At 42.9% G+C, this 20,077-nt stretch overlaps 1 pseudogene; it reads left to right on the top strand.

The window, feature by feature from the left end:
- The first annotated feature begins 12,736 nt into the window (after positions 1–12,736).
- LOC116746156 lies at positions 12,737–18,545 on the top strand (annotated as a pseudogene).
- The last annotated feature ends 1,532 nt before the right edge of the window (positions 18,546–20,077 follow it).

Here is a 20,077-nt window from a genome sequence, read left to right as displayed (position 1 = left end):
CTAACACAACATTGTAAAGCATTTTTTTTTTTTTTTTTTTTTTTTTTTTTTTGCAGTACGCGGGCCTCTCACTGTTGTGGCCTCTCCCGTCGCGGAGCACAGGCTCTGGACGCGCAGGCTTAGCGGCCATGGCTCACGGGCCCAGCCGCTCCGCGGCATGTGAGATCCTCCCAGACCGGGGCACGAACCTGTGTCCCCTGCATCGGCAGGCGGACTCTCAACCACTGCGCCACCAGGGAAGCCCTCTGTAAAGCATTTATACTCCAATAAAGATGTGAAAAAAAGCAAAACACTAACTTGAAAAGATATGTGCACCCCCATGTTCATTGCAGCATTGTTTACGATAGCCAAGATACGGAAACACTGATGTCCATCGATGGATGAATGGATGAAGAAAATGTGGTGTGTGTGTATATGTGTGTATATATATATATATATATATATATATATATATATATATATATTATTCAGCCAGAAAAAAGAATGAAATCTTGTCATTTGTGATAACATGGATGGATCTTGAGGGCATTATGCTCAATGAATTAAGTCAGACAGAGAAAGACAAATAGCGTATGATCTCACTTACCTGTGGAATTTCAAAAACCGAACTTACAAAGAACAGATTGGTGGTTGGCAGAGGCAGGGGCTGGGTGGTGAGCAAAATGGGTGAAGGAGGTCAAAAGGTATAAACTTCTAGTTATAAAATAAATAAGTCCGGGGGATGTAAGACACAGCATGGTGACTGTAGTTAATACTGTATTTGAAAGTTGTTAAGAGAGTAGATCTTAGAGATTCTCATCGCAAGAAAAAAAATTACTACATCTGGTAACTAGACTTGTGATCATTTTGCTACGTATACAAATACTGAATATATTGTACTCCTGAGACTTAACGTTATATGTCAATTATACCTCAGTTTAAAAAAAAAGATAGCTACTAAACATTGACTAGACCACAGGAAAGTGTTGACCTCAGGGTGTCTTTTCTTCAGATTATAATCAGTTTATTAGTCACCTTTTTCCTCTATGGTGGTGGTTTTCAAACTATGAATAGCAGTCTACTAGAAGAGTCATGGTATTGATTTAGGGGGTCATGACCTGCATTTTGAAAAATGAAATAGAATAGAAAAATAGTACACCACATTTAGTAAATTTCAGTTTGCTTTATGAAAGACGTAATTTACATATAGCCAGATGCCATATCCAGGTGTCCTGGATCACCATGTAAAATGTAAATGTATTTCTTACTGCTCGAAAACAGACATAATTTTCGGTTGTGGAAACTCTAAACAATACCGTTTATTCTAGGAGTGACAGAGAAGAGGAGAGGTGAAAACATAGGTGCTAGGCAAAAAGCCCATGGCAGGGACTGAATGTGCCTCGCTGCTCCTGGACTGGTGGTCCAGAAGCACAGTTCTTGATGCCAGCCAGTATTATTCTAGGATTATTCTCTGGGCTCACAGCAGTGACTCATCTAACTCCTCTCAACTCAAAATTGAATAACTTGCCAAAGACCACCCAACCAGAAGAGGGAGAGTCTAGTGTCATTTCAGAGCAGGATGGTGGCTGTCCCTAAAGAGGCTCTGTCTTGGTCTGAGTGTAAGCAGCATCAGGGTGCCTGCCTCACATTTCCCCCTGCTGCCTTTATCCTTGGGAGCTCATGTGAACCTTCTGGCTAATTACCTTTCTGGCCCCATGGCCCAGTTTTGTCCATCTTCAGGTTGTCTCCTCACCATTAAGTTCTTTTTTCTTTTTTTTTTAATCAAGTGTTTATTGTTTTGGTTTGGATTAAAAATTTTTTTAAAAAAACAGCTTTCTTGAGTTATAACTGATATACCAAACTCTGCACATATTTATTCAATTTGATAAATGCACACAGTTGTGAAACCATCACCACAATCAAGGTAATAAATATCTGTCACCTCCAAAAGTTTCCATACACTTCTTTTTTGTTTTTGTTTTGTTTTGTACCCTCTTAACAAAAATTTTAAGTGCACAATACAGTATTTTTAACTATATTGACAGCAGATCTCTAGAATGCATCCATCTCGCATAACAAACTTTATACCCATTGAACAAGAGCTCCCCATTTCCGCTAGCTCCAGTCTCTGGAAACCACCATTCTCTGCTTCTATGGGTTTGATTTTTCTAGATACCTTATGTAAGTGCAGTCATGCAGTATTTGTCCCTCTGTGACTGGTTTATTTCACTTAGCATAATGCCCTTTGGTTCATCTATGTTGTCACATAGGCAGGACTTCCTTTTTTAAGGCTGAATAATACTCCATGGTATGTATTACCACATAATACATACCATGGATGGACACTTAGGTTGTTTCCACATCTTGGCTATTGTAAATAATGCTGCAGTGACCGTGGTCACTGTTAAGTTCTAAACTGTTTTAGCTCTCAGCTGTTCAACTCTATATGGAAAGACTCTGACCCTGACTTGGTCCAATTTCACACTGGGTCTTTTTCCTCTTCTTGTGAAACCTTCAAGCTCTCCAGTTCAACTCGCATCACTGATATGATTGGTCTCCTCTTTGCTGTCCTCATGTTGGACACTGTGATGGTAACTTCATCACCTGTTAACTATTTTGTAAGCTACTTCCAAACCTGAACCGGTTGGGTCATTCACTCCCTAGTCCTTTAACTGTTCTGAAGGGATGACGTCACGAAAACTCTTTGCACTGGTGAAAGAACTAGCCTGCTGGAGATGTAGGTACTATTTGAGTCCAATTTTCTTTCTTTTTTTAAAAATTTTTTTTAAAAATTATTTTATTTTACTTTTTTTAAAAAAAAATTTATTTATTGATTTTTGGCTGTGTTGGGTCTTCGTTTCTGTGCGAGGGCTTTCTCTAGTTGCAGCAAGTGGGGGCCACTCTTCATCGCGGTGCGCGGGCCTCTCACTCTCGCGGCCTCTCTTGTTGCGGAGCACAGGCTGCAGACGCGCAGGCTCAGTAGTTGTGGCCCACGGGCCTAGTTGCTCCGCGGCATGTGGGATCTTCCCAGACCAGAGCTCGAACCCGTGTCCCTTGCATTGGCAGGCAGACTCTCAACCACTGCGCCATCAGGGAAGCCCTTGAGTCTAATTTTCAATTCTTTATTTATATCTAAAAGCAGCTGTTCCAAACTTTCTCCTTCAAACCGCATCCCCGCCCCCCCTTCATGTCAAATAGACAGCTCTTGCTGTTGACAAAGATGAGGAGGGTGGTTGGTCGTGCCCCTCTCCTTGCTCTCTTCCCTTCACAGCAGTGACTGTTCTGGTTTGGTTTTCTTCCCTGGTGACTGATCTCAGCGCTTGCTTGCAAGGCCAGCTGTATCAGCCTCGATCCAATCAGGAGAGAGAGAGACCACACGGTAATTCAACCAGAGAACTACTAACTATAGCAGGGGCTGGAGTCATATATGAGGGGCAGCCACAATCCCTAGGGCTGAGATAGAGCCCCCAAGGAAGAGTCTGCAATACCCTCACCCCCTGGGTTGTGATCAGACCTTGTTGGGAGGGTTGCTGGATATCTGCCATCTTTCAAATCCTGACACATTTAATTATGCAGTGATTTAAAATTACACTTATTAATACTGCCAAGCACCTCATCTCATCAGAAAAGTCTTTAAGTAGTGGGAAGCTATCAGCTCACTATAGCAGATAGGAGTTTTCCAAAATTCTAATTTTTGCTTGAAAGCTCAAATTTTTTCATCGGCAACTAACACTGTCAGTTGTTCTTGAAGTGAGAGGCTCACTCCATTCATTGTCAAGACAATGTCTGCCAATACCCATGTCAGAATGACCACTGATTTTCTGTCTGTACTTATTTCAAGTAACACTGGTGTTCCCTGAAAAATGGGGCAGTCCAGCTCACAATGGGACCAGTGGCACGAGTGGTTTTCCTTGAGACAACTGCCGTACTGCGGTACGCTGTGGAAACTGTGCCTTTAAGGGTCACGACTTAATAACAATTGTCTCTGCTCCATCAGGGACATTCTTAAGCGCAACTGGCTTTTTTCTTCTTTCCTACTGCGAGTGAGGCCAAGGACACCACTGACTAGGTGGGTGCTCAAGTGCAGCAGTTTGCTGCTTTTGCCCCGTCATTGCAAACATCAAGATGTGAAAAGACAAATGATGTCTTAGGAGTTTTGACCTCACAGACCCCCGCCAAAAGCACCTAGAGGACCTGCAGGGGTCCACAGACTACATCTGGAGAACTGCTGTCATAGTGGAAAGAAAACGGGTTTTGAAATCCGAGTTGGGTCCTCATCTGAGCTGGGTGACAAAGGGTGAGTGTCTTCATTTGTAGAATGAGACTAACCCACCCTTAGATTTATAATGAAGTGTTAAAGTAATGCTTGAAAATGTTACATTCAGAAAGTATTGGTCTACTCTTAAGACTTTAGTAAGACTCAAAAGAAGCTAATTAATCAACTCTGGCGAATTCCCTGGCGGTCCAGAGGTTAGAGCTTCTTGCTCTTACTGCCGAGGGCCTGGGTTCGATCCCTGGTCAGGGAACTTAAATCCCACAAGCCGTGTGGAGTGGCCAAATAATTAATAATAATAATAATAATAAACTCCAACTCTGGGACTTCCTTGGCGGTCCAGTGGTTAAGACTCTGTGCTTGTTCTGCAGGGGGAACGGGTTCTCTCCCTGGTCAGGGAACCAAGATCCTCCATGCCACGCAGCGCGGCCCCAGAAAATAAATAAATAAAAATGAAGTAAACTCCAACTTAAACTTCAGAAAGGAAAGTCACTACTGAGTATTAGCATTGGATATTCTTTATGGTGGATTCATTTCACTTGATAGGACCTTAGGCAAGTCACATAATGGAAACATAAATGATAACTAATGTCTCATCAAGCGCTTACTATGTGCCAGGGCCTGTGCTAAATGCTTTACATGCGTTATTATCTCAGTCCTCACCACACTCCTATTGGCAGATACTGTGAGGAGGAAAATCGAGGCAAATATAAAATGAGGAAATTATATTTCCTCATATATTATATTTTTATATTTCCAAATATAAAAATGAGGAAAAGATATCAAGTTATATTTAGGTATCCTGTTTTAAGATGTTCACTCTAAAGATCCACTGCCTAAATGAGAGTGGGGTTACAGTGAGCACCCAGCTCTTTAAACAGTCCAGGCACCCCCATGGGAATGGGTCAGCCAGGAGAATATCATCTCTTCCGTGTCCCAGTGGACTCAAGGCAGAAATAAAGCTCCGGTCTGAACTGTGAGTCTTTTTTTTTTTTTTTTTTTTGCGGTACGCGGGCCTCTCACTGTTGTGGCCTCTCCCGTTGCGGAGCACAGGCTCCAGACGCGCAGGCTCAGCGGCCATGGCTCACGGGCCCAGCCGCTCCGCGGCATGTGGGAATCTTCCCAGACCGGGGCACGAACCCGTGTTCCCTGCATCGGCAGTTGGACTCTCAAACCACTGCGCCACCAGGGAAGCCCTGAACTGTGAGTCTTTACTGGAATCTAAGCATACAGTCTTCGGTCATTGTAGGGTCACAAAATGTTAAAGCCAGAAGCCACTTTTGGAATAATGAAGCCCAACCTCCATTTTACCTTGAAACGGCAGACTCAGCATAGGTGAAATAACAGAGATGCTTGTGGTTAGAACATGGGTGCTGGAGTCTGATGAACCAGGTACAGTTCTGCCTTATACTCTTCTTAGTAGTTTTTTCATAAGACAAGTTATCTAACCTCTCCGAGCCTCGATTTTCCTCCTCACAATATCTGCCAATAGGAGTGTGGTGAGGACTGAGATAATAACGCATGTAAAGCATTTAGCACAGGCCCTGGCACATAGTAAGCGCTTGATGAGACATTAGTTATCATTTATGTTTCCGTTATGTGACTTGCCTAAGGTCCTGCTCCAAATTTTTGGTAGCACTTGAACCCCCTTATTTTTCATTTATTTTCACCTGTTAGAAATAAGTTGTGTCATATTTCATATCATATTTGTCATGTTTAGATTTTCTCTAATTTCCTCTTGCAGGTAGGAGGAAGTCAGTCGTCTAATTCTCATCAGTGATGCTTTTTAGAATAGGAGGCTTGGAGATTTCTGCACATCCACCCATTATCTCCAAACTGTTGTGTCTTATTCTAATGTTTGAGTGGGCTCTAGCCACTTAGAACACATGATCTCCACTTTCAAAGTGGTTATATTAAGAAAACAACTCAGGTGGTTTTTTGTTTTGTTTTGTTTTGTTCCAGTTAACAGAGAAGTCATTCGGAGATGAACCAGTGAGAGATTATGGGAACATAAGTATGATGAAACCGCAGAAAAAATGCATTTGGGGTATAAGGGGATTGGCAGTTTGCTCTGCAGGACACACAGGCTGGTAAATTTGTTAACCTTGCAGTAATGCTACCCCACGTGTTAAGTGACTGGATTGGGGCAGGGTTTGGGGAGGGTTTTACTATATGAAATGTGGCTATAAGGTAATGTCCGAATTTTTTTCTTTTAAAAAACAAACCCATCATAACAGAGTCCAAAGGCATTGGTTGTGTTGGTTACACATCTCAGCCAGCAAGTTTCCACTGAACCAGGTCGGTTTCGCTGAGATACAGCCTCAGGGTCAATGGCACAGACCACTCTCTTGGCTCCTGGGTTTCAAACACTAAGGGAAAGGGTTCAGTAGGCTGAGTCAAGACCTTGCTGCTCCGTGGGTCCGTGCATCAGCAGCGGCCCCTTCCTGGGAGCTGATTAGGAATGCAGGGTCTCCGCCCACCCCAGACCTGCTGTGTCGGAAGTTGCATTAACCAAACCCCAACCAAACAGGGGACGCGTGCACAGGAAGATCTGCCAAGTACTGAGGCAGAGGAGGACACAGGCGGAACGCTGGCACTGCCCTGCCCATCAGACTACTCAAAGGGACTTCTGCTTGACTACACCTGCTCTCTGCTGTGAAGCCTTCTCTTGGGGGCTGACCTGGCAAACCTGAGATTCTCTTTCATTGCAGAGGAAAAAGGGAGTGATGCAGCTACTACAACTGGGGGCTAGCTCAGGGCTTTCAGAGGCTGAATGTTTTATTTGGGTCAGGACTGATACATTCAATGAGTGCTGTGAGCAGTGCTTTGTGACCTTTCTTACACAGGGGCTCACATAGAGAATTATATTGGTAGGGCATTCTGGGAGAAGAAAATGATGCTGTTAGTGGCCAGAGGTGACCACCCATGGGTTCTGGCTGGCCCAAAGCTGTGGGGATCCAAGTCTTGGCACACAGGGTGCCATGAGCCCTTTGGGCACCTCACACATTTGGACACTGTTTCATGACACAGCAGTTCATTCAGGAGCAGGAAGTGGACCCAGCATGGCCTGAGCAGCTCCGAGCAGCCCTACCACCATGCTGGCCCAGTCATCCTCATAGCCTAGGAGGGGCCCCAGACTAAGACCCACGACTGGAGGTGAGAAGATCGTGACAGGGAAGTGTGGAGAATAGAGGTGATGACGATAGCTCTGGGCCCGATGTTTTTCTAAGCACTTTACATGTGTTAATTCATTTACATGAGATAGGAACTGTTAGCATTTCCTTTCTACAGAAGAGCAAACTGAGGCACAGAGGTTAAGTCCCTTGCCTGTGATCACACAGCTAGCAGATGAGGGAGCCGGGGTCCAGATCTAGGTTGTCCGCTTCAGGGTCTGTCCTCTTAACCACTAAGCTCTACCACCTCCGCAGCAGTAGAAGATTCCAGGGAAGACATAGATGCAGTATTAAGTGAAAATGCAAATTGTAGCACATAATATATTTATAGAGTATATTTCTCATTTGCATTAGAAAAGAGGTTCCTGATATAGGATATGGATAAAAATATTCTGGAAGGACTTCTGTGAAACTTAATAGTGGTCACCTCTGCACAGAGGGACTGATGGACGGGGGCTTTTCACTGTTTTAATCCTTCCTCTCTGTAAATGTATTGCCACAAGCATGCCATACCTGTATAATTTTGTAGTAGGTTTTAAAGGGATATGGTATCAGTAGGAATGTTACTTAGGAAAACATCAGAAAGTAGAACTACTGGGCAACAGGAAGGACAGAAGTTGTAGGGTTGGGGTGCGCGTGGGGAGAGAAGATGCAGAAGCAGCTTGGTGATACAGGTCCTGATGGATTTCCAATATGGACTGAGAAATGTACAGCAAACCTTGACCATCATAGACGTTTCTGTCTTCCTGAGGCTCCACAGTTACCCCAGGCGACGGCGGAAAGAATAAGGGATCTGCAATTGTCCAAAAGCATAACCCTCTGTGGGGGCGGAGAGCCTGGGGGACACCAAGGAAATGTGACCCAGGGCCTCAATCACGGTGTCTCCGCGGACATCCAGACCCGGCAGTGGCCAGTTGCCAGCAGCTGATGGGGTGTGGCCAAACGTGCAGGGTCCCACCTCCCCATCACGTGGTTAAGTAGCTGAGCAAGAAGAAACAGACAAACAAAATTCCACTGTTAGGAGCTGAGCAAAATGTTTGGAGCTAAACCTCTTAAGAATGAGCTCTTGCAAAATCATTAGGTAAAAAAAGCCAAGCACCATTGAGTTCCAGAATGTGTTTTTGGCCTCTTAATAGATAATTAGAATGAGCTGCTCTGTGTGCAACATGAATAAGGGTCTTGCTGCTTTTTTTTTTTTAATTCTTTATGATAATAACCAGTGAAATATTTTTAGTTTTTTCTTTTTTCCCTTCCATATAAATCCAAATGTATGATGTGTCATGCATGGTCATATTAAGATTTTCAACAACAATATAGAAATAGAAGAAATATAGGTAACATGCTCCCCCTTCCCATTTTTTAAAACAAATGCTGTCTTATAAAACCCTTGGATTTCCAAACACTTATTGCATTAAAGCTGCCAGTCTGCCAACCCTCTTTGGATCTCCTTCTGGGCAACAATCTAGAGAAAGCTAGTCAAATAATTACAGTAATGACAGTGATAAAAATATGGCTAATCTTCTATTTTGAATTCCAGATTTAATTTTTGGAAACAGCCAAGTTTGGTGGACAAGGTGGAGGTACCATCTTTGTTTCCAAATGAGGTACAACTATAATATAATGTCCCTGATTTTACTGTGTGGGTTTGAAGGACAGCCACAAACACAGTTTTAAATACCTTGGTAACACTGGAGATCCAAGGACCTCAGATGAAAAACTCCAACTTTAGAGAATTTCTTTTGGCTCATTTAACTGAAGGAGTATGCTAACGCTCTGATCATACCCTCAAGGTGGCTTTTCGCAGGTTGCACACCCTCAGAGGCCATGGCGATTTAAACTACTGAGGGCTCCCTGGCAGACAGGAGCTAAGAACAATAGATCAGCAGAGTTGGAGCCCTGCTTTCCACTCACAATACTGCATCTGAGCAATGATCTGGCTTCTAGGATGGAAGAGAATGGATGTGACGTTGCACTCCAGCTGACCTTTATCAGTTATTGAGTTCTTGCTCTTTTAAGTGCCTTACATACCTTCACTCATTTGATCCTCACAGAAACCCTAAGTCAAGTTGCCTCCCTTTTATGGCTAGCACACGGAGGCACCAAGAAGCCAAGTAATTTGTCCAGAAGACACACAGAATAAACGGCAGATTTGGGATTTGACACCAGCTATTCTGAGCTCCAGAGTTGGTGTTGGTGTCTCTGACTGCTGTGTTGTACCAGCAAGAATCTTAAGCCGCTTAAGTGTGTATTTCGGAATCTTATAATGTAGGTTGTTGGGTTTTTTTTGTTTGTTTGTTTTTGTTTGTTTTTAACAGATGTCTCATATAAAAGTCATAGGAACTTGGACAAGTCACTTAACAGCTCCGAAGAAACGGGGAGCTGAAGAAACAGGGAGAACGCAAAGTCAGAGTTGTGAGGGTTCCTAAAAAATTGATACAAAGCTCCTGGTACATAAGAGGCATACCTGGCCATTTCCTATAGAAGAAGGGTAAACTATAGAAAATACTGTTCACTTACTACTTCCTTTTTTTGGGCGGGGGGCACATTATGAGACCATTAGTATGATTCTAATTTAATGTAATAACATTTTGCTTAATGTCATGAACCATCATTCTTCTGTGGAAATAAAGTTGATAAAAATCAACATCTTCCCTATTTCTAACATTAACTCCTTTTTGTTCATATCATTCAACTCATTTTAAAAATTATATAATTTTCTTCTTAAAAACAATATACACATTGTAAAAATTTAGAAAATGCATAAATGATAAAGAAGAAAAATGCCCATAATACATTTACCCACAAATAACTAAACATTTTGATGTATAACCTCTTTCTACACACAAATAAATTTAAATGAAACAGGATCAAATTGTATATACTCTTCTGCAAGTTGCTTTGTTCACTTAAAAATATTATCATGGGGCTTCCCTGGTGGCGCAGTGGTTGAGAGTCCGCCTGCTGATGCAGGGGACACGGGTTCGTGCCCCGGTCCGGGAAGATCCCACATGCCGTGGAGCGGCTGGGCCTGTGAGCCATGGCCGCTGAGCCTGCGCGTCCGGAGCCTGTGCTCCGCAGCGGGAGAGGCCACAACAGTGAGAGGCCCGCGTACCGCAAATAATAATAATAAAAAAAAGAATGTTATCATGATGTAAGCTATTATATATACAATGGATAAACAACGGGGTCCTACTATATAGCACAGGGAACTAATATTCAATAACCTGTGATAAACCATAATGGAAAAGAATATAAAAAAGGAATATATATATATATATATATATATATATATAACCGAATCACTTTGCTGTATAGCAGAAATTACACAACAGTAATCAACCATACTTCAAGAAAACCAAAAAGGAGAAAAGAAAAAACATTAATATCTAGAAAAATAAAATCAATACAGGCAAATGGCTATTTAACCTACTCCCAAATGATGTTGCTATATAGTGGTTAAAAACTTCACCTAGAGGGCTTCCCTGGTGGCGCGGTGGTTGGGAGTCTGCCTGCCGATGCAGGGGACACGGGTTTGTGGCCCGGTCGGGGAGGATCCCGCATGCCGCGGAGCGGCTGGGCCCGTGAGTCGTGGCCGCTGAGCCTGCGCGTCCGGAGCCTGTGCTCCGCAACAGGAGAGACCACATACCGCAAAAAAAAAAAAAAAAAAACTTCACCTAGAATATCACATCATGGCTAGAACAATAGCAACAAAAAAGAATATAAGTAAATATAACAGATGCAAAATGATGGTGTGTCTTTGGTCTTTCTCAAAAGAAAAAAAAAGAGAGATAGGGAAACAAAGAAAAAATATGTTTTCCCCAAATGTTTCATAATTTTTAATAAAACATTTTAGCAAACTGTTTTTCTTAAAATGGAATTAAAGCTAGAATAAAAATACAATCACCTCAAAAACTAAACAACAAAAAAAGTTATCATGAAAGTATTCCCCCATGTCCTTAAATATTCGCCTGTAGCATCTTTGTGGAGGTTTGTATACTGTCACATCACATGGATGTATCAATTTACTTAAGCAGTCCTTTATTACTAAATGTTTAGGTAGTTTCCAGGTTGCTGTTATTATGAAAAAAAGCCACAATGAATATCATTGGGGATAAAATGCATAGAAATACAACTCATTTTTTTTTTTTTTTTTTGTGGTATGCAGGCCTCTCACTGTTGTGGCCTCTCTCGTTGCGGAGCACAGGCTCCGGACACGCAGGCTCAGCGGCTATGGCTCACGGGCCCAGCCGCTCCGCGGCATGTGTGATCCTCCCGGACTGGGGCACGAACACGTGTCCCCTGCATCGGCAGGCGGACTCCCAACCACTGCGCCACCGGGGGGGGGGCCACAACTCATTTTTAAAATTAGTCTAAAGCATACTACTCAGGATGATAAACTCCTGGGCTCTAAAATGCCCATCGTGTTTGTTTGTTGTTAAGCAATTATTTGATGTTTTGAATTCGTAGAACTACTGCTTCCTCTGTGAGTCCAGTTAAAAGAATGGGCTAATGTTCTAAGTATAAATGAACTCTGTCTAGCTTTAGATGGCTTCATAACCCATGTAAACAACACATTCTCCTGGAAATTCCCTAAGTGTGTTACATTTACTTTAGCTGGATTTCCCTCTAGCATTTGTTTAATCCAGCATCATTTTGGCTCCTAATCCATTTTTCAAAATAGACTTTCTTTCTAGAGCAGTTTTAGGGTCACAGCAAAAAACTGTACTGTGGGAGAGTTCCCATCTACCCCTGAGCCCCCACATGCAACATCAGAGACCACAGTGGTACATTTGTTACAACTGATGAACCTACATAGATACATCGTTATCACTCAAAGTCCATAGTTTATGCTAAGGTTCACTTTGGTGTTGTACAGTCTATGGGTTTTACTAAATGCATTTACTAAATGTATTACTAAATGACATGTACCCACCATTATGGTATCACACAGAATAGTTTCATAACCTTAAAAATCCTCTGGAAACCACTAATCCTTTGTAGAGTCTCCATATATTTTGCCTTATCCAAGAAGTCATATAATTGGAATCATACAGTATGTAGCCTTGGCTTCTTTCACTTAGTAATACACATTAACTTTCCTCCATGTCATAACTTGATGGCTTATTTCTTTTTAGCTGAATAATATTCCATAGTCTGGATGTACCAAAGTTTATTTACCCATTCACCTACGGAAGGACACCTTGACTGCTTCCAAGTTGTGGCAATTATGCATAAAGCTGAAATAAATATCTGTGTGTAGGCTTTTGTGTGGGTATAAATTTTCAACTCCTTTGGGTAAATGTCAATGAGCATGACCGCTGAATTGAACGGTAAGACGATGTTTAGCTCTGTAAGAAACTGCTAAACTGTTCCAAAGTAGCTGTACCATTTTTGTATTCCCAGCAACAATGAAGGAGAGTTCCTGTTGGGTGTTGTCAGGCTTCTAGATTTGGGCCCTTCTAATCAATGCAGACTGGTATTTCTTTGCTTTAATTTGCATTTCCCTGGTGACATACCATGTGGAGCACCTTTTCATATGCTTATTTGACATTTGTATATCTTCTTTGGTAAAATGCTTGTTCAGGTCTTTTCCCATATTTTATTTGGGTTGTTTGTTTTCTTATTATTGAGTTTTAAGAGTTCTTTGTATACTTTGAGTAACAGTCTTTTGTCAGCCATGTGTTTTGCCAATATTTTCTCCCATTCTGTGGCTTGTCTCCTTATTCTCTTGATCTTAATCCATTTTTAGGATTAGAAGATAGAATGGGAAAAAATTGGAATAGGAGACAGGGTGGTGCTGGATTATCCAAATGGTGGGCTAGGCCTAAGCTTAGGGCCCCAGTAGAAAGGAGCATCAAAAACATGAGAAACAGGGACTTCCCTGGTGGTCCAGTGGGTAAGACTCCATGCTCCCAACCCAGGGGACACATAGTCATTGGTTGGGGAACTAGATCCCACATGCATGCCACAGCTAAGAGTTCACATGCCACAACTAAGAGTCCACGTGCCACAACTAAGAAACCCACATGCCGCAACTAAAAGATCCTGCATGCCGCAACGAAGATCCAATGTGCTGCAACTAAGACCTGGTGCAGCCAAAATAAATATTAAAAAAACAAAAACAAAAAACATGAGAAACAAAAGTTCTGAAAGAATCTGATGTCAAAAAAGACAGAATAGGGGACTTCCCTGGTGGTCCTGTGGTAAAGAATCCATCTTCCAATGCAGGAGACGTGGATTCGATCCCTGGTCGGGGAACTAAGATCCCACATGCTGCAGGGCAACTAAGCCCGTGCGCCACAACTACTGAGCTCACACTTTTCAATGAGAGAGCCTGTGTGTTGCAATTACAGAGCTCACGTGCCCTGGAGCCCGAGCACCGCAACTAGAGAGAGAAAACCCTCATGCCACAACTAGAGAGAAGCCTGTGGGACACAATGAAGAGCCTGTGCCACAAGAAAGATTCCCACATGCCTCAACAAAGATCCTGCATGCTGCAACTAAGACCCTACGCAGCCAAAACAAGTAAATAAAATAAATAAAGAGAAATTAGAAATGAGAAGATAAATTTTTTTTTAAAAGTAAAAAAAGACATAATAATGTCCACCTCTGCCTATAACAGAGTAATTGGCACAAGATTCCCGCTCATTGAAAAACTATAGAACGGAACGAGATATGTGATGAACCTTTTTTCAAGCAAAAGATGGTTGGTGTAGGGGTATGATACTGGAGAGACGAGAAACATGTTAAGTAAGCCTCACAATCATCGCAGATTTCTTCTGTGGTGCGTGCAGGTGAATCCTAAGTGGAAGGATGGCTTGCTGTGAGCTGAGGGGGCAGGGAGTGGGTTACTGGGCTACTAAAGCAGCTGAAAATTGGGGGCAGGTTATTAAAGAAGAGGAAGTTGCACAGGAATTCACCATGGTCCCTGGGTGAGGGCTAGGCTGCACAGGCACAGGGTGAGGTTCTGTGAGGCCTAGCAAAGATGATCTGTTGTGGGCTGAGAGCTTAATGGTGATACTAGAGGTTGTGCTGTTCTGAGCTGGTTTGAGAGGTATTAGTGTCTGGCCAAGCCAGAGTGCAGAGACTTCTATGAGCACTTTGGACTTTCAGGTGAGACTCCAGAAAAGACATAATTTAGGAGTCAGGAATATGTCTTAGTTTAGGGGCTGAGCCCTAAGATTAAAGTCCAAACTGAGGGACTTCCCTGGTGGTGCAGTGGTTAAAAATCCACCTGCCAATGCAGAGGACAGAGGTTCGAGCCCTGGTCAGGGAAGATCCCACATGCCGTGGAGCAACTAAGCCCATGTGCCACAACTAGCGAGCCCACAAGCCACAACTACTGAGCCCACGTGACACAACTACTGAAGACCGCACACCACAACAAAGAGTAGCCCTCACTCTACCCAACTGGAGAAAGCCTGCATGCAGCAACGAAGACCCAATGCAGCCAAAAATAAATTAAAAAATAAAAAATAAAAAAATAAATATATTTTTTTTAAAGAAAGGTCCAAACTGAAATAGACCGACTCTAATAAAGAATAAAACCTAGGCTAAAATGGCCAAAAGGATATGCCTGTAATTTAACTACCTACCAGAACAAAAATCAATACCCTTTAAAGGAAGACAATGTAATCCAGACTTCTTAAAATATATCACCCACAATGGGGACTTCCCTGGTGGCGCAGTGGTTAAGAATCCGCCTGCCAATGCAGGGGACATGGGTTCAAGCCCTGGTCCGGGAAGACCCCACATGTCGGGAAGCAACTAAGCCTGTGCATCACAACTACTGAGCCTGTGTGCCACAACTAGTGAAGCCTCTGCACCTAGAGCCCGTGCTCCACAACAAGAGAAGCCACCGCAATGAGAAGGCCGCACACTGCAACGAAGAGTAGTCCCAGCTCGCCACAACTAGAGAAAGCCCGTGCACAGCAACGAAGACCCAACACAGCCAAAAATAAATAAATAAATTTATTAAAAAATAAAGTAAATGTAATAATATAATACTGTTAAAAGATAAACTGAGGCACATTAAACTTTTGAAGAGTTCATTGGAGCAAACATTGATTTGAATCAGGCAGTGCCAAACTGAAACTGGTTAGAGGGCACTCTACTGTCAGGAGCCAAGGGAAAAGGCTTTTACGGAGCAGTCGCAGGAGCAAAGCATGGAAATTATTTAACTGGCTCTAGCTTGAGCAGTTGCATTATTTGGGAAAGTCTAGTTGGCTGTTTGTGATTGGCTGTTCTCAAGTTTTGATTTTTTACCCTTGAGGCATTTATAGAAATTGACTCTGGCTTAGGTTTTGGCTTGCTTACTTTGGGGACCAAAGCGTTAGAGCCACCCTAGTCTAATGACTTCCTTGTTAATGACTTTCACGATAGTGTGGGGTTTATTATGTATGTCTATGTAAAATACATGACAACAATAGCAAAAGAGGTGGTAAATAAAATTTTAATGTAATAAGATTCTCATATTTTACATATTCATTCATTTAATATATTCATTCCAAATGGACTGTGATGAGTTAAGGATGCAAATTATAATCCCTAGAACCACCACCAGAAATGTAATTGAAAGACGGGATAGTTAGGGAGTTTGGGATTGACATGTACACAATGTTATATTTAAAATGGATAACCGACAAGAACCTACTGTATAGCACAGGGAACTCTGCTCAATATTATGTAACAACCTAAATGGGAAAATAATTTGTAAAAGAATAGATACATGTATATGTATAACTGAATCACTTTGCTGTACACCTGAAACTAACACAACATTGTTAATCAACTATATTCCAGCCCCTTTTCCTCTCGCGGGTCCCGGGTCTTGGTTTGCTAAGTGCACTTGGGCCCGGCAGGTGCTGAAAGGTTGGGGTCGTGGACCCTCGCCAGGTCTCAGCAGCACGGAGGTGCAGGCTGTCGCCGAGGGCGCGGGGCCGGCGCCGCTAGCGGGGCGCTCCGCCCCGGGGCCCCCGCCCCTGACCCCGGCCAGGCCCTGGCTCCAGCCCCCGTCCCGGCTGCGGCCTCACAGTTTACCCTGCTGGTGATGCGCCCCTGTGGAGAGCAGGACGAGGCTGCTGCCGAAATGCGCCCTGCGGCAGGGTCCGGCCCTGGGTGGGCAGCGCCAGGGCTGGCAAGCCCGTTCGGTACCTGTGCGAAGTGGCGGGGGATGGCGAGGAGGAGGCGAGGGAAGATGAGACAGACCTGCTGGACACTTTGGACCCCGGGGGGAGGCGAGAGCACGGCTAGTTTGGAGGATCTGGAGGACGAAGAGACCCACTCTGGGGGAGAGGGCGGCAGCGCGGGAACCCGGAGCCGGGGCAGCGGCGCGGGCAGCGGCGGGGGCCTCATGAGCAAGACCTGCACCTACGAGGGCTGCAGCGAGACCACGAGCCAGGTGGCCAAACAGCGCAAGCCGTGGATGTGCAAGAAACACCGCAACAAGATGTACAAGGATAAGCACAAGAAGAAGAAAAAGTGACCAAGCCCTGAACTGCAGTGCGGCCGCCCAGGCTGGCAGCGCGGGAAACGTCAAACTTGAGCAAAGTGCAGATAGTATACTCTCTACATTTAAACAGAGAACAGGATCTTTGGGGGATCAACCTGCAAGACCTACTCTTTCAGAACAAGTGTTAAATCAAAAAAGACTTCTTACTAAGAAGTCCAGAAGTGGTGCAGTTTTCACAGAAACAGCAACAACTATTATATTAGCAAGTTTTGGAGCAAAGACAGCAGCAGTTTCCAGGAACATCAGTGTGAGGGAATTTATCAAGAAGATCTACACGTTTTTTTATCTTATTGTAGTGGGTGGACGTATTTTTATACTAAAGATAAATGGGGTAAGATTTGCCAGTAGAAGGTAAACAGTCATTTTCCTGTGACTGTATGTGTGCGTTTGGGGACAATAAGTTTTGCACATGTGCATCTAATCCTTTCAGATCACTGTGGATGTGAAGAAATCAGCTTGTCTTTCCAAAGTAATATTTAATTACAATGTTTTTTTAAACAACGTGTTCCTCTTCAGTCATTGTTACTGAAGGTAATGAAGCAGTTGCTTTCTGTGGGAGTCACGAAGTTAATAGATTTTAATCTTGGATCTCAGTGATTCTCATTAAGGGGCAGTAGGAAACATATGGGTATGTTTTTGCTTCTCACAGCGACCTTGAAAACTGCTGGTTTTTAGTGAATAGGACAGGAATGCTAAGCGTCTGGAATGGTCCCCCACAACTAAGAATTATGTTACACGCAATGCCAATAATCCTGTTTAGAAACACTGAGAGCTATTTGTGATGATAAAATGTAGTTGGGCACCTAGAATTGGGTTCTTGTAATAACCTTTTCTTTGCAGTCAAGACTGGAGCTGTCAAAGAGGTAAGCATATTTTCTGTGTATAAGGAAAGTGATCACTGTTAAATAGTTGTGAGATTAGGCTGTGCATCTCCTTTCAGAGATATGCTGGTAAAACCCGAGAGGCATTAACCAAGTACCCTGGAATAAATGCATCTCCTAAAGTTGGCTTCTCTACTTCTTGTTCCCTATTAGTGTTGATCTTATTTAAAACAGACAGTCCTGTGTGCAGAATTTGTGAACAGTACAAATGTATCTCATCCCACCAATGTCAGGACAAAATTACTTTTTTATACTCATTTCTTTTTCAAAAAGAGATCCTGAGTATAACACTCCAGCATTTTCTCAGTGTTTTTCAAAATTGAGCTATTTTAAGATTGTGTTATTCCTAAGTATTGTTCAAAGAGTGATGGGTAAACTGGATAGATACTTTTTTCTTGTATTTTCTCCCAGGAAAACTTTTAAAAGGCAAAGCTTACCAATAAGAGTATCAAATCAAATGTCAAGAAAGTATTTCTAGTGTTAGGACAATAAATGCATGTGTCTCAAGTTAAACTTGTGCAAAAATTTGTTAGTTTCTTGGGTTTTAAACTCTGAAACATATATCAAGTTAAACTTGGTCATGGCTGTTCTAAGATGTACTTAAGGAGAGAAGGAATCTTTTTGTTCATTTTATTTATTTATTTTTGACTGCGTTGGGTCTTCGTTGCTGCGCGCAGGCTTTTTTATTTGCGGCGAGCGGGGGCTACTCTTTGTTGCGGTGCATGGTCTTCTCATTGTGGTGGCTTCTCCTGTTGCAGAGCATGGCCTCTAGGTGCATGGGCTTCAGTAGTTGTGACTCACGGGCTCTAGAGCACAGGCTCAGTAGCTGTGGCACACGGGCTTAGTTGCTTCACGGCATGTGGGATCTTCCCAGACCAGGGCTCGAACCCGTGTCCCTTGCATTGGCAGGCAGATTCTTAACCACTGTGCCACCAGGGAAGCCCTCTTTTTGTTCATTTTTGATATATGTTTTATACCTGCATATCTGTGCACAAACGCTTTTACCAGAATTATTCATTAAAGTCCAGTTATTGACCTTTGGAAAAAAAAACTATATTCCAATATAAAATAAAAAGTTAAAAAAAGAAAGAAATAGAAGTATAGGCAAAAGGCCAATAAGAGGAAATGAAAATGAAATGTATAGCATATTGGATTAGTCCAAAAGAAGACTGGAAAAGAGGAGCATAGGGAAAAAAAACACAAAGAGACAACCAAAAAACAAGTAGCATTTTGGTGGACTTAAAATCAATAAGTATGTTAAGTACAAATGGACTAAACACACTAATTAAAAGGCTGAGCTTGTCAGACTGCATAAAAAGCAAGACCCAAATATGTTCAGTCTACAAGAGACACACTTTAAACATAAAGACACAGAGAAATAGAAATTAACATGTTAGGGCTCCCCTGGTGGCACAGTGGTTGAGAGTCCGCCTGCCGATGCAGGGGACACGGGTTCGTGCCCCGGTCCAGGAAGATCCCACATGCTGCGAAGAGGCTGGGCCCGTGAGCCATGGCCGCTGAGCCTGCGCGTCCGGAGCCTGTGCTCCACAACAGGAGAGGCCACAGCAGTGAGAGGCCCGCGTACCGCAAACAAACAAACAAAAAAAAAGAAATTAACACGTTAGAAAGCTATACCATGCAAGTAGTAAGATAAGAAAACTACTGTAACTATGTTGCTATTGGACAAAGTAGATTTTAAGAGAAAGATTATTATGAGAGATAAAGGGGGACTTTCAAGTGGTTAAATAATAAAAAATACATAAAATCCTTAACGTGTACGTACTTGTATTAGTTTCCTAGCGTTGCCATAACAAAGTACCACAGACTAGGAGACGTAAAACAAAAACTTATTCTCTCACAGTTCTAGAGGCTGGAAGTCTGAAATCAAGGTATCGGAGGGCCACGCTTCCTCTGGAATCTGTAGGAAAGGCTCCTTTCTTGCTTCTTCCTAGCTTATGAGGATTTTCTGGCAATCTTTGGTGTCCCTTGGCTTGCAGCTACAGCAGTTCAATCTCTGCCTTCAGTGTCATCTGAATTTGTCTTCACATGGCATTTTCCTATATCATGTTGAATTAGGGCCCACCGTAATGACCCCATCTTAATTGATTATACCTCCAAAACTGTATGTCTAAATCAGGAGTTTGGACTCCAACATATGTTTTGCTTACGTTGGCTGCCAAAGCATTAGAGCCACCCTATTTTGGGAGGATATAATTCAATGCATAATAGTACCTAATAATAAAGCTTCACAATACATGGG

The sequence above is a fragment of the Phocoena sinus genome, chromosome 20 (genome assembly GCF_008692025.1).
Source record: "Phocoena sinus isolate mPhoSin1 chromosome 20, mPhoSin1.pri, whole genome shotgun sequence".
Lineage (NCBI taxonomy): Eukaryota > Metazoa > Chordata > Mammalia > Artiodactyla > Phocoenidae > Phocoena > Phocoena sinus.
Note: the sequence above shows the minus strand (reverse complement) of the source record. Positions and strands in the feature narration are given on the sequence as shown.